Here is an 11,529-nt window from a genome sequence, read left to right as displayed (position 1 = left end):
GACTGGGACTAAGAACAACCATTTTTTTTAATCTTTTTTTTTTTTTTAAGAACAACCATTTTTAAAACTCTCACTTTGTGGAATGTTCTCCTTTAAAGAAATAATGGTGCATTTGTACCATGGACTATTATGCAATCATTAAAAGTAATGAATTAGAGCTATTGACATGGAAAGGATTCCAAGAATAATTCTGACAAGAAATGCAAAATGCAGTTAAACGTCTCATAACGCCATTTTTGTAAAACCATGACATCCCATCATATGTATGTATGTATAGGTTTACATATGTATGAAGATGAGTTTTCATCATAGGTTCTGGGCTGAGTAAATTCATTCCTACTCACTGAGTTGCATTTCCTTTTTTCATCATTTTTCTCTTTTAGTTTTTCGTTTTATTTACTTATTTTGAGAGAGAGAAAGAGAAAGTGCACCTGAGTAGGGGAGGGTTGGAGAGAGACAGAGAGAGAGAGAGAACCCCATCTCGAATGCACAAACCATGAGATCATGACCTGAGCCAAAATCAAGAGTCAGATACTTAACCGACTAAGCCATCCAGAAGTCCATTTGATTTTGTTGTATTTTTATATAAGAACACATTTGACTACACGATACAAATAAAAAAGGACCAAGTAACAGGAATCTCATCAACCAACTCCCACCAGGAATCTTAGGGTAGTCCTGAATTTTTAATAAATATGTGTGTGTATTATCTATCTATCTATTTAAATTATCAATTGACTCTACTACCTTTCTAACTTATTGCATTCTTCACAATTCTAGTCACCTAATAACTAAAAGTAGGGATTTAAAGTATTTCAGTTTGCCCATACATTCCAGCATCTTGATTTTTGTGACACACTCCCTACAGTTGCTGTATAATATATATTGATATATTTTAAATTTTTTTTACCTTATTTACTTTTGAGAGAGATAGAGCATATTCCTGTGACTTATTCATTCCTTAACTAGAAACCTTTATCTCCTACTCCCTTTCACCCAGTTTGCCCATCCCCTTACCTACCTGCCCTCTAGTAACAATCAGTTTGTTTTGTACTTATGTGTTGATTTCTGCTTTTTGAATTTATTTATTTGTTCTTTTAGATTACACATACAAGGGAAATTGTGGTGGTTGTTTTCTCTATATGACTTATTTCACTTAGCATAATACCCTCTAGGTCCATCCATGTTGTCACAAATGACAAGATCTCATTCTTTTTTTTTTATAGCCGAGTAATATTCTATTATATATATACACCATAGTTTTATCCATTCATCTATCTATGGACACTTGAATTTTTTCCCATATCTCAGCTATTGTAAATCATACTGCAATAAACATAAAAATGCCTATATCTTTCAAGTGAGTATTTTCCTTTTCTTGGGTAAATACCCAATGTTGGAATAATTGGATTGCATGCTATTTCTATTTTTTAATTTTTGGAGGGATCTTTATATTGTTTCCCACAGTGGCTGCACCAATTTACATTTCCACCAACAATGCACAAGGTTCCTTTATCTCCAAATCCTTGCCCACACTTGATATTTTCTACCTTTGTGATTCTAGTCATTCTGACTAATGTGAAGTGATATCTCATTGTGGTTTTGATTTGCATTTCCCTAATGACTAGTGGTGTTGAGCATCTTCCCATGTGTCTGTTGGCACAGAGCATCTTTCCGTGTATCTATTGGCCTCTTTGAAAGAATATCTAGTGGATCCTCTGCTCATTTTGCAATTATTTTTTGTGTGTTGAATTTTGTATTCTAACTCTTTATCAGATATATCATTTGCAAGTATCTTCTCCTATTCAGTAAGTTGTCTTTTAGTTTTGTTGATTGTTTCCTTTGCTGTGCATCACTATTTTGATGTAGTCCCAATAGTTTATTTTTGCTTTTGTTTCCCTTGCTTTAGGAGATATATCTAGAAAAATGTTTCTATAGCCAATATCAAAGAAATTACTGTCTGCATTTTCTTCCAGGAGTTTTATGGCTTCACATATCACATATGGGTCTTTAATCCATTTTGAGTTTATTTTTGTGTATGGTGTAAGAAAGTGGTCCAGTTTTCCCAGCACCATTTATTAAAGAGACTATCTTTTCCCCATTGTATATTCTTGACTCCGTATATTTTAATACCTAAAAATTTTTAAATAAAAAAATCTGATGTATCTTACAAAGGTTAGATAAAACAAAGCTGTGAATTCATTTGACTTGGGTGCCTTTTTAATGTTACAGTTTAAATTACCTTTCCATTCATCTTTATGGCAATTGTTCTATTTCCGTGGTTCTTATATTTTAGCATATTGGTTAAAACACAGATTTAGCATATTTGTTAAAACACAGCCCCATTCCCAGGGTTTCTGACTTAGTGGGTCTGAGAATTTTGCTTCTAAGTTTTTGATGATGCTAATACTGCTGACTAAGGGACCACACTTTGAGAACCATTGGTCTCTACATATAAATATTTTTTTTCTAGGTTTTCAAATTTGTAGCCATGAAGTCTCACATAATGGGTTCATAATTCCTTTTCTGCCTCTTGTTCTATGATATTTGCCTGATCATGTCAAACTGTGTCTACTTTTGCTTTTTTTTTTTAAATGTTTGTTTAGTTTTGAGAGAAAGAGAAAGTGAGCCGAGTGGGGGGCGGCACAGAGAAGATCTAAAGCAGGCTCCATGCTGACAGCACAGAGCCCGATGCAGGGCTTGAACCCATGAACTGTGAGACCAGGACCTGAGCTGAAGTTGGACGCTCAACCAAGTCCCCCAGGCACTCCTATACTTCTGCTTTCTTTCCCTTTTCCCCAGTCAGGTTCTTTGTTTTTTTGTTTTTTAATTATTATTTTATGTTTTACTTATTTTTGAGAGAGAGAGAGAGAGAAAGAGAGTTTGAGCAGGGGAGGGTCATAGAAAGAGGAAGACCCAGAATCCGAAGACAGGCTCCAGGCTTTGAGCTAGCTGTCAGCACACAGCCTGATGCGGGGCTCAAACTCACCAACTGTGAGATCATGTCCTGAGCCAAAGCAGGTTGCTCAACTGACTGAGCCACCCAGGCTCCCCCTTACCCAGTCAGGTTCTATTTGAATGGTCTTATCAAATAAAAGCTTTCAGGTTTATTTTCTCCTATCAAATATGTTTTGTTACCATTTCCCTAATTTCAGGCATTTTTTTTTTTGCTCATTTCTTCAGAAGATTATCAAGTTTCTTTATTTCTTTATTTCTCATCTTTAGAATTATTTTAAAAAGTTTTTTCAGATAATGTAATGCTGAATATGTCAAAGGTGTACTATAGTCTTGCTGCAGGGAAAAGTCAATTCTAAGATAGTCTCTTAGTAAAAACAGAAATGATTATTTGCCTAAATACACTCAAAAATAGTTTGGTATAAAGTCACTAGACTCTAATCTTGTAGTAAGCAGGTAGATCGGTGACTAGTAGTTAAAAATATATTGCAATAGCCAATGATCCAAGATGGTCCCCAATGATCCCTGTCTCCTGGTTTTCACATCCATGTATAGTTCCCTCCCACATTGTACTAGGATTAGTCTATGTGACCAGTGAAATACAGCAGAAGTGATGGCATGTCACTAAAGAAATGAGATTATGAAAGATACTTGTATCATTCTCCTTTTGGATTACTTACTCTGAAGGATGCTAGCTTCCAAGACCAACCTGACTAGTGAGGACCCAACGTCTGCATATAATCATGTGAGTGAGTTTGAAAGTAGATTCTTCAGTCCTACTTGACTATTAGGATAATTGCAGCCTCAGTTAAAAACTTGATTGCTATCTCATGAGAAACCCTAAGCCACAATCACCCAGCTAAGTCACTGCTAATGACTTCCTAATGCTCATAAAGAGTGTGAAATAAGAAATGTTTGTTGCTTTAATCCACTATGTTTTAGAGGATAATTTGTTATGCAGCAATAGATAATTAATACATACTTTTTTAAATTATCACAATTTTTCTACCAAAGTTTCCAGAATTATGAAAGTACAATTTATGCCAACTAAGTAATCAGAAGATGATGAAGGGTGGAAGATTATTAGAATATTAGAGTATTTAGGAATATTATATATTTTACTTTACTGGAATCTAGATACTTGTACAGGCAATGGAATGGTAAAATTGATATAGAAACAACATGCATTATATTCATCCTTTCTCATGTCCTCAACAACTATGGTTAAGCTGGTTTAAACACTTCAGAACTTCTCTTTTTCTTTCTTTTATTTTTTTCAAAATTAATATTCATGTAGAAACTCATCTGAGACTGACAGTCTGGATTCTAGTTTACAGTTCATAGCAATGCAGAACACCTACTTCTAATGATGCTGAACGGTCTTTGGGGGACAGGTCCTAACACATGTGCTGCAAATGTTTGTTTCCAAGACAATGATAACTATGTCAATTTCAAACAGGAATGTGTTAAAATGGGGCTGTGTGCCAGTATTTGTTGAAAAACTTAAAACAATAATGAATCAATGACCAAAAAGATAAGATTTAAAGGAAACTGACTTGACAGAAAACTTCTGTCTCATATCATATATTTTTTCTTAAATATACTAAAAAATTATGGTGAGATTATGTTGTTTTAAATAAATCAATGTATTTTAAAAATTAATTTGGTAATCCCTACATTATTAAGGTTAGACAGTTTTATAGAAATCACATGGAACATAAACCCCAAAACTTCTTGAGCTACAAATAGAAGTACTATAACTTTATGAAACTAAAGAACAAGGAGTTTACCAGAGAGTTCCTTAGCCTCAAAACCCTAAAATGGTGCACAAATATTTTCCAAGCACTAGAATCACCAACCTAATGTTTTTATTTACAAACGTGAACCAAAGGAATAATAACGGTAGATGGTATTTTACTGAAAGCTCTTATTTGTCAAGCATACGCACCCACCTAACCACCTATCCCTACTTCTGATTTTCTCAATCTTACTTACCCTCTTCTTTCCAAAAGCAATCATCACTTTCTAATAGACCACACAATTTACATACTTATTAGGCTAGTGTTAGGTCAAGTGACCTACCTACTTTCATACAGCTTGAGCTGGGAGTAGAATCTAGATTTCCTTATATTCAGTTGAGTCAATCCAGTCAACAAATATTTGAGTGCCTATCATGTACCAATGGAATCCATCCAAGAGGCCCAATTGGCTTCTTATTTTACAGGGAATATAAAATTTTTGAGAAGAAAATTGCTTTAAAGATGATTCTAAAAGTTTTCATTGCCTGAGAGCTTATTTAGAATATGAATCCATATTGTGAACTATTTTGTTGCTGAATACACCTCTTATTCTACGAGTCTCTTTCCTAAATATATAGAAATGTCTGTAATGAAATGCCCCTTGCAGTATCAGTTCTTTTATCTTAAAAATGTTGTCACGTTTATAGTTAACTTTGTGATTGGGAACTGGAATTCAGGCACCGTGAAGACCTGTCTGGTTTGTGACTCATGGTGTTTAGATTTTGGGCGGCTTGGTGCCTCTGGCAGCTCAGACCTGTAGTGACAAATCACTGCTGGAATAATGATTTTTTTTCTCCTCAGTTTTGAAATCCTTCATCAAATGAATTAAGTATACTTAAATAGTTTAACTTCTGTGAGCTGATACAGCAAAAATAAATTTGGGGTTATGCTGTTAACACATCTTTCCATATTTTTCACTAAGTGCTCAATTTTAACCAACTACATTTTGATACCTATTTTTCCCTATAATTTAATCTTAAAATTGAACTTTAACTATCAAAGGTGTTTGTATACCAAACTGTTAAAGTACATTTATATATTTAATTATTTCCCATTTAATCCAGTTAAACTTGATGAGTCCTAGTCTGAGGTCAAGCCACTGATTCCTTTATTACTAAAATATTTATAGAGCATCTATTTTAAAAAGCACTTTGATAGGCTCTGTCATGCAGCTTAGAGTCCATGAGAGGTGAAAGAGAATTATACAGGAAATTATAACATCGTGTGATAATGATATCTGAGAGGGAAACCCTGTACGATCTGAGAACACTGAGAATAATTGAGGGAGGACATGAAAGACAGTCAGCTAAAGGAAGTGGGCTGAGACATCATCAGAACTCAATGAACAGGTTTTCAGGGTCAGAGAAGAGTTTGCACAAAGGCTAGGAAGGCAGAGGGAAAACAGTGCACAGGAGGAACTGAAAGTTCAATGTGACTGGAGGAGAGGTAGGAGGGTCATGCCTAAAGATGAGACTGGAGAGAAAGAGCCAAAGATCAAGGACCAGAACACCTGGAATCCTATGAGTCAGGCTGTAGATTTTGTACCTACTTCTAGAGCAGTGGAGAGTCACATAAATGAGTAAAGCTGATGCGGTATCTTTGGAGAATGGGGTAGAGACTGGCAGACCAGTCTATGGAGGTTAAACCCAAAGAAGGAACTGAAGATATAAAGGGTATTATCCAGTTGAGAAGAATAAGTGTGGCAATTGAAATGGTGTTGAAAAGTCTAATGATTTTTTTTTTAAATATTTATTATTGAGAAACAGAGAGAGACAGAGCATGAGCAGGGGAGGGGCAGAGAGAGAGGGAAACACAGAATCCGAAGCAGGCTCTAGGCTCTGAGCTGGCAGCACGGAGCTTGATGCAGGGCTCGAACCCACCAACTGCGAGATTATGACCTAATCTTAAATCAGATGCTTAACCGACTGAGCCACACAGGTGCCCCCGAGTGCAATGATTTTGGTGGAAAGAGATGGAAGTAGAAGAGATGTTGCACACAGAAATAACATCCAGAATTCTTGAATTTAAGGCTAGTAGTAATTTCCCTTTATGAAATGGGATTCAAAAGTCTGTTGGGATATGTGGCAAACACTGATGACTGGCAACATAAAAGCCCTCTTAATCCCTCTTTTCTCTTTGCCACTTTCTGCAATAAATCCAGAAAAACCAGGTTCTCATTTTCCTGGCCGCCCTTTGATCTCTTGGGTATACACATGACCCAGTTCTGATGAACTGATGGGAGCAACCGTCGGAGTGGCTTTCTAAAAGGAGAGTTGAAAAAGTGAGCTCAACACTGCCTCGTCTTTCTTTTTGCCTTGAATGTGAATGTGATGTTTAAGTATTGTGCAGCCATCTAGAAAATAACATAAGACAAAAACGTGGATAAAATGCTAAGGATGCTGGAGAAAAAATTAGAAAAGTCTGGGTCCTTGATCATATTTTGACCAATTCTGAGTCCAACAACCAGCAGTCTTCTTATAAAGAAAATAAGAAATGGCTTTATGGTTTATGCCACTGTTAATTTTTCTGTTTCTCATAGGAAAAACACTTCTGAACAAGAAACTGTAACAGGAAATTACGTGAGGAAAAAAAGACGGGGAGGAATAAACTGATAGCAAATTAAAATCTGTGTCACCTAGAAGTGGCCTTAGGTATGACTTCTATAGAATGAAGAAATGCTCTTCATTTCCAGAACTGTTTCCTCATCTATTTACTGATTCTTCAAATTCAATGAACTTCCTTACTGGTTTGCTGGTCATTCAAACCGGAGCCTTTTACTATGTAATTAAAAATCACATTTAAACTGTAAAGATGTATGTCTGAACAGGGTTGATAGATTATTTCATTAGTTCAGACACTCAGGAAATGAGTCCTAGAAGCCTAAAGTTAGGAAGCAAATGCTTGAGGACTGGAATGTTGACCTTTCATTACATATACCTTGAACAGAGATTTTATCTGCATTTATCTTCACTCCCCCTTCCAGAAGACTCCAAAATATTCATAACTTAGTGCCTGTGTGCAGATATTGCTTCCAGCCAGAAAGTCTTATCTCTTTGTTTGTCTTTTTCCAACTCCTCCTTTTAGGACCTAACTCAATTACCATCCTCTTAATGTAGGATATCTCCCAAGAGCCACGAAGTTAGGTGTATGTTTTCTGTGCCACCAAAGTATAAGTATGTTGTTTGTAGTCGCTTTTACCGTGTGGTAATATTCTGTTGACATGCCTGTCTCCATCATTTGATAAGCTCTTTCCCCTGAAGGGAATTGTCTAGGAATTGTCTCTGTATCCCTAGCACCAAGCATTGCAATTAGTATATAAACCATAAAACTATTGGGACAGAAACCAAATCAGTGGCTGGCAGGAACTAGGGAAGTGGGGAGAAAACTGGTAATAGAGAGGCAAAATGGAACTTTTTGGGGTGATGAAAGTGTCCCACATCTTATTTGTAGTGTTTAAATGACTATATATATTTGTCAAAATTCATTGGCCTGTACACGTAAAGGGTTATATTGCACTGTATATAAATCATACCACAATATGAACATGTATTATAAAAGAACTACATAAGAATAAGAAAATGAACATGAATGAACGTAAGACACATTGATATATTTACTGAGACTTAATTTTTTTTTCTAGAAGGGCTTAGATTTTTTAAGTACTATCTAAAGCCAAGGCAATGCTTAGCACAAGTAAAACTTAAATGGTGAGCATTTTAGGAAAGCCCGTGAGATTTCTGAACAGTGATACTTGTAGGAATTCTTAAATTATTCTACACAATTTGCCTAAACAGAAAATATCCTTCATTTAGAGACAACTTTAATATTGATTCTTACATAGTATGAAGTAATCCTTCCCAGCACACTAACTCAAATGTGCTTTGCAGTCAGTCTCAGAAGTATATTAAGTTTATATTAAGAGGAGAAAGCAAGTGTACTATAGAAATTTCAAATGAAGCCAAACTCTGAACATGTAGAACTTATAAAATATTTTGTCTACACTGTATTATTTCATATTAGATTTATGATCTTCTTACATATGTTTTAAGATTCTCTTCCTATAAGTTATTCTTACACACTTTTAACGGTGGTAATCTGACAGCAAATTAAACTGATGTTGAGATAGAGTTATAATAGACAACTAACCCATCTTTGCTTCATAAAGACTTAAGTTTAGTTCCTCTTAGGACACAAATTTAAATTTTACTACCTCTGATCACCAGTGAAAGATGGTGGAGGTCTATGTACATATGCGTCCACAGCACTCATCTCACCTCTCATGAATTTCAATCTCTGCTCAGAAAAGGCACAATCCCACGATTAAAAGTGAAACTTTAAATCTGCACAGAGTGTCATTGTACGTTTCCTGAAGCAGTGTCTGAGATCACATAAAGTTCACAGTTGTTTCATTTCTTCTGGCTCAATTGTTAAACTCAGCATTTTCTACAGCACCTTGGGGCAGGTCAGGCCCGTGTCTGTTTGCCAGTTCTGCTTCTTACCAGCTAAAATATGTGCTAAGTTACTACCATTTATTCCTTTTGAGAGTCAATTTCTTTACTTGTAATTCATAAAAGCATCATTTACATGATTATAGTCAATATTAAATGAAATGATATATGTCTTCTACCAACATGATATGTACTATTATTTTTACCCTAGATTCTTATCTTAGGGCATGGACAAATCAATAACTTTGTTGTAACTGATCATAGCACAAGCCTGTTTATTGGTAGAATGAAAAGTGAATGTGGGAAAATTTCAGAGATGTTATATTTAATTGAACATATATTTATGAAGCACTTATTATACACATAATTATTATACTAGACACAATATAATTCCTGCTTTCCTATGGTTTATTACAACATGACTAAGTACTAACCCTGTTTTACAGTCAGGAACTAAGCTCAGAGGAAAAAACATGCCAAATAATTATTCCATTGGACTGTGTATGAATTATGTGTGTAATGTATTTGGGAGTGCCTAACATACTTCTTGGTTTTCCAATTTATTGTGAACTACACTGAAATGTCCTCTAGGGAAAAATGTGTGGCTTTTCAATCAGGTCTATAACATGTCGTGGTTATCACGAGAGCTTTGTAGGTACAGAAATCCTGATTGATAAAATTATTATCCAACATTGATTTCACCATCTCCCTCAGACTAGTTCCCCCGCCCTTCTTCCTCTTCTGCCACCTCCCCTTATCCTTCTTTATTCCTTATCTCAAGGGAACCAACATTTACATTACTACTCATTCCAAAATTCTTCCCTTTCCTGGCCAGCACCCTCACCACATGTTACACTATCAACAAATCTCCCTAATTCTACTTGGTAATTTTGTTTTAAAGTCCATTCTTTTCCCTCCATCTCCACCATCACCACCCTGGTTTAAACAAGTCACTTCACATTTGGAATATTACAACATCCCAACCGAGGTTTAGTTGGCCTTCAGATTTTTTAATCCTCTCCCTTCTCAAATTCTTACTTTAAAAGTATAGAAAATAATATAATTAGTTCCTACATACTTCTCACTTAGATTTGCCAATCAACATTTTGCTACATTTGCTCTGTATCTCGTTTTCTCTCTAAACACATCTGTAAATTCTTCTCCCCAAATTCTGAAAGTAACTTGAAGACATCTTCACCACTAAATGTTTCTGCCTGAATGTCCTCATAAGAATATAATCCTACATAAACACAGTACCATGATTACATCTAAGAAAATTAATAATTTCATAATATTATGTAAAGTAATATGTAACAATCTATACTCAGATTCCCTCAATTGTTCCAAAAATGTCTTTACAATATGGAAATATCTTCGTTCTCCCATTTAGGGTCCAATCAATATTTACATATTGCATTAGTTATTTAAGTTTTTTTTTTTCATTTGGAATACCCCTCTCAACATATTTTTTTAAGTTTTGTTTTATGAGTTTGATTTGACTGTCCAGGTGAGCTGTCATAAAATGTTCCACTTCTTGAGGCACCTGGATGGCTCCGTCATTGAATGTCCAATTCTTGATTTTGATTCAAGTCACGATCTTACAGTCATGAGATTGAGCCCTCAATCCACTGGGTGTGGAACCTGCTTGGGACTCTCTCTCTCTCCCTCTCTCACTGCCCCTCCCCCCCAAATAAATAGAAAATAAATAAATAAATAGTTTCACTTCTGATTTTTCTGATTGTCTCCTTATAGTGTTTAACTTGATCCTTTATCTCCTGCATTTCCTGTAGATAGAAAGTAAGGTAGAGACCTAACTAGACTATTTTATTTATTTATTTTTTAATGTAATTTTGCTCTTATTTTTTTAATGGTTTTTTTTGAAATTTTTTTTTACTTTATAAAGTTTCATTTTTTTAGCATATGCAATTATTTTCCATCCTTTACAATACAGTAGTTACAATGACACTCCCAACAGAAAAGCAAAGTAAAAAATCAAAACCCCAACTTCTGTTTCATGTAATTAGACTTATACAGAAATTAGAAGGTTACGTAACAACTAGTTAATCACCTAATTTCACAGCTATCTGAAGTGGCAATCGTTATATAGCAGCTTATCTATGATACATTCAAGATAAATGATACAATTTATTACTGTTCATAAGCTACAACACAGCCTGCTTAATACCTTTCCTTAAATTCCACCTCTATACTACAATATGCTTGAGGTCCATGCAAAAAAGTAGCTACCTTTTATATAGGAAATGGATTATTAAGTCTTTGGCGTTGTAAAAGCAACTTCATTTAAACATAACCACCCCCACCACCAA

The sequence above is a fragment of the Suricata suricatta genome, chromosome 1 (assembly GCF_006229205.1).
Source record: "Suricata suricatta isolate VVHF042 chromosome 1, meerkat_22Aug2017_6uvM2_HiC, whole genome shotgun sequence".
Taxonomy (NCBI): Eukaryota; Metazoa; Chordata; class Mammalia; order Carnivora; family Herpestidae; genus Suricata; species Suricata suricatta.
The sequence above is the reverse complement of the archived record's forward strand: the minus strand, read 5'-3'. Positions refer to the sequence as shown.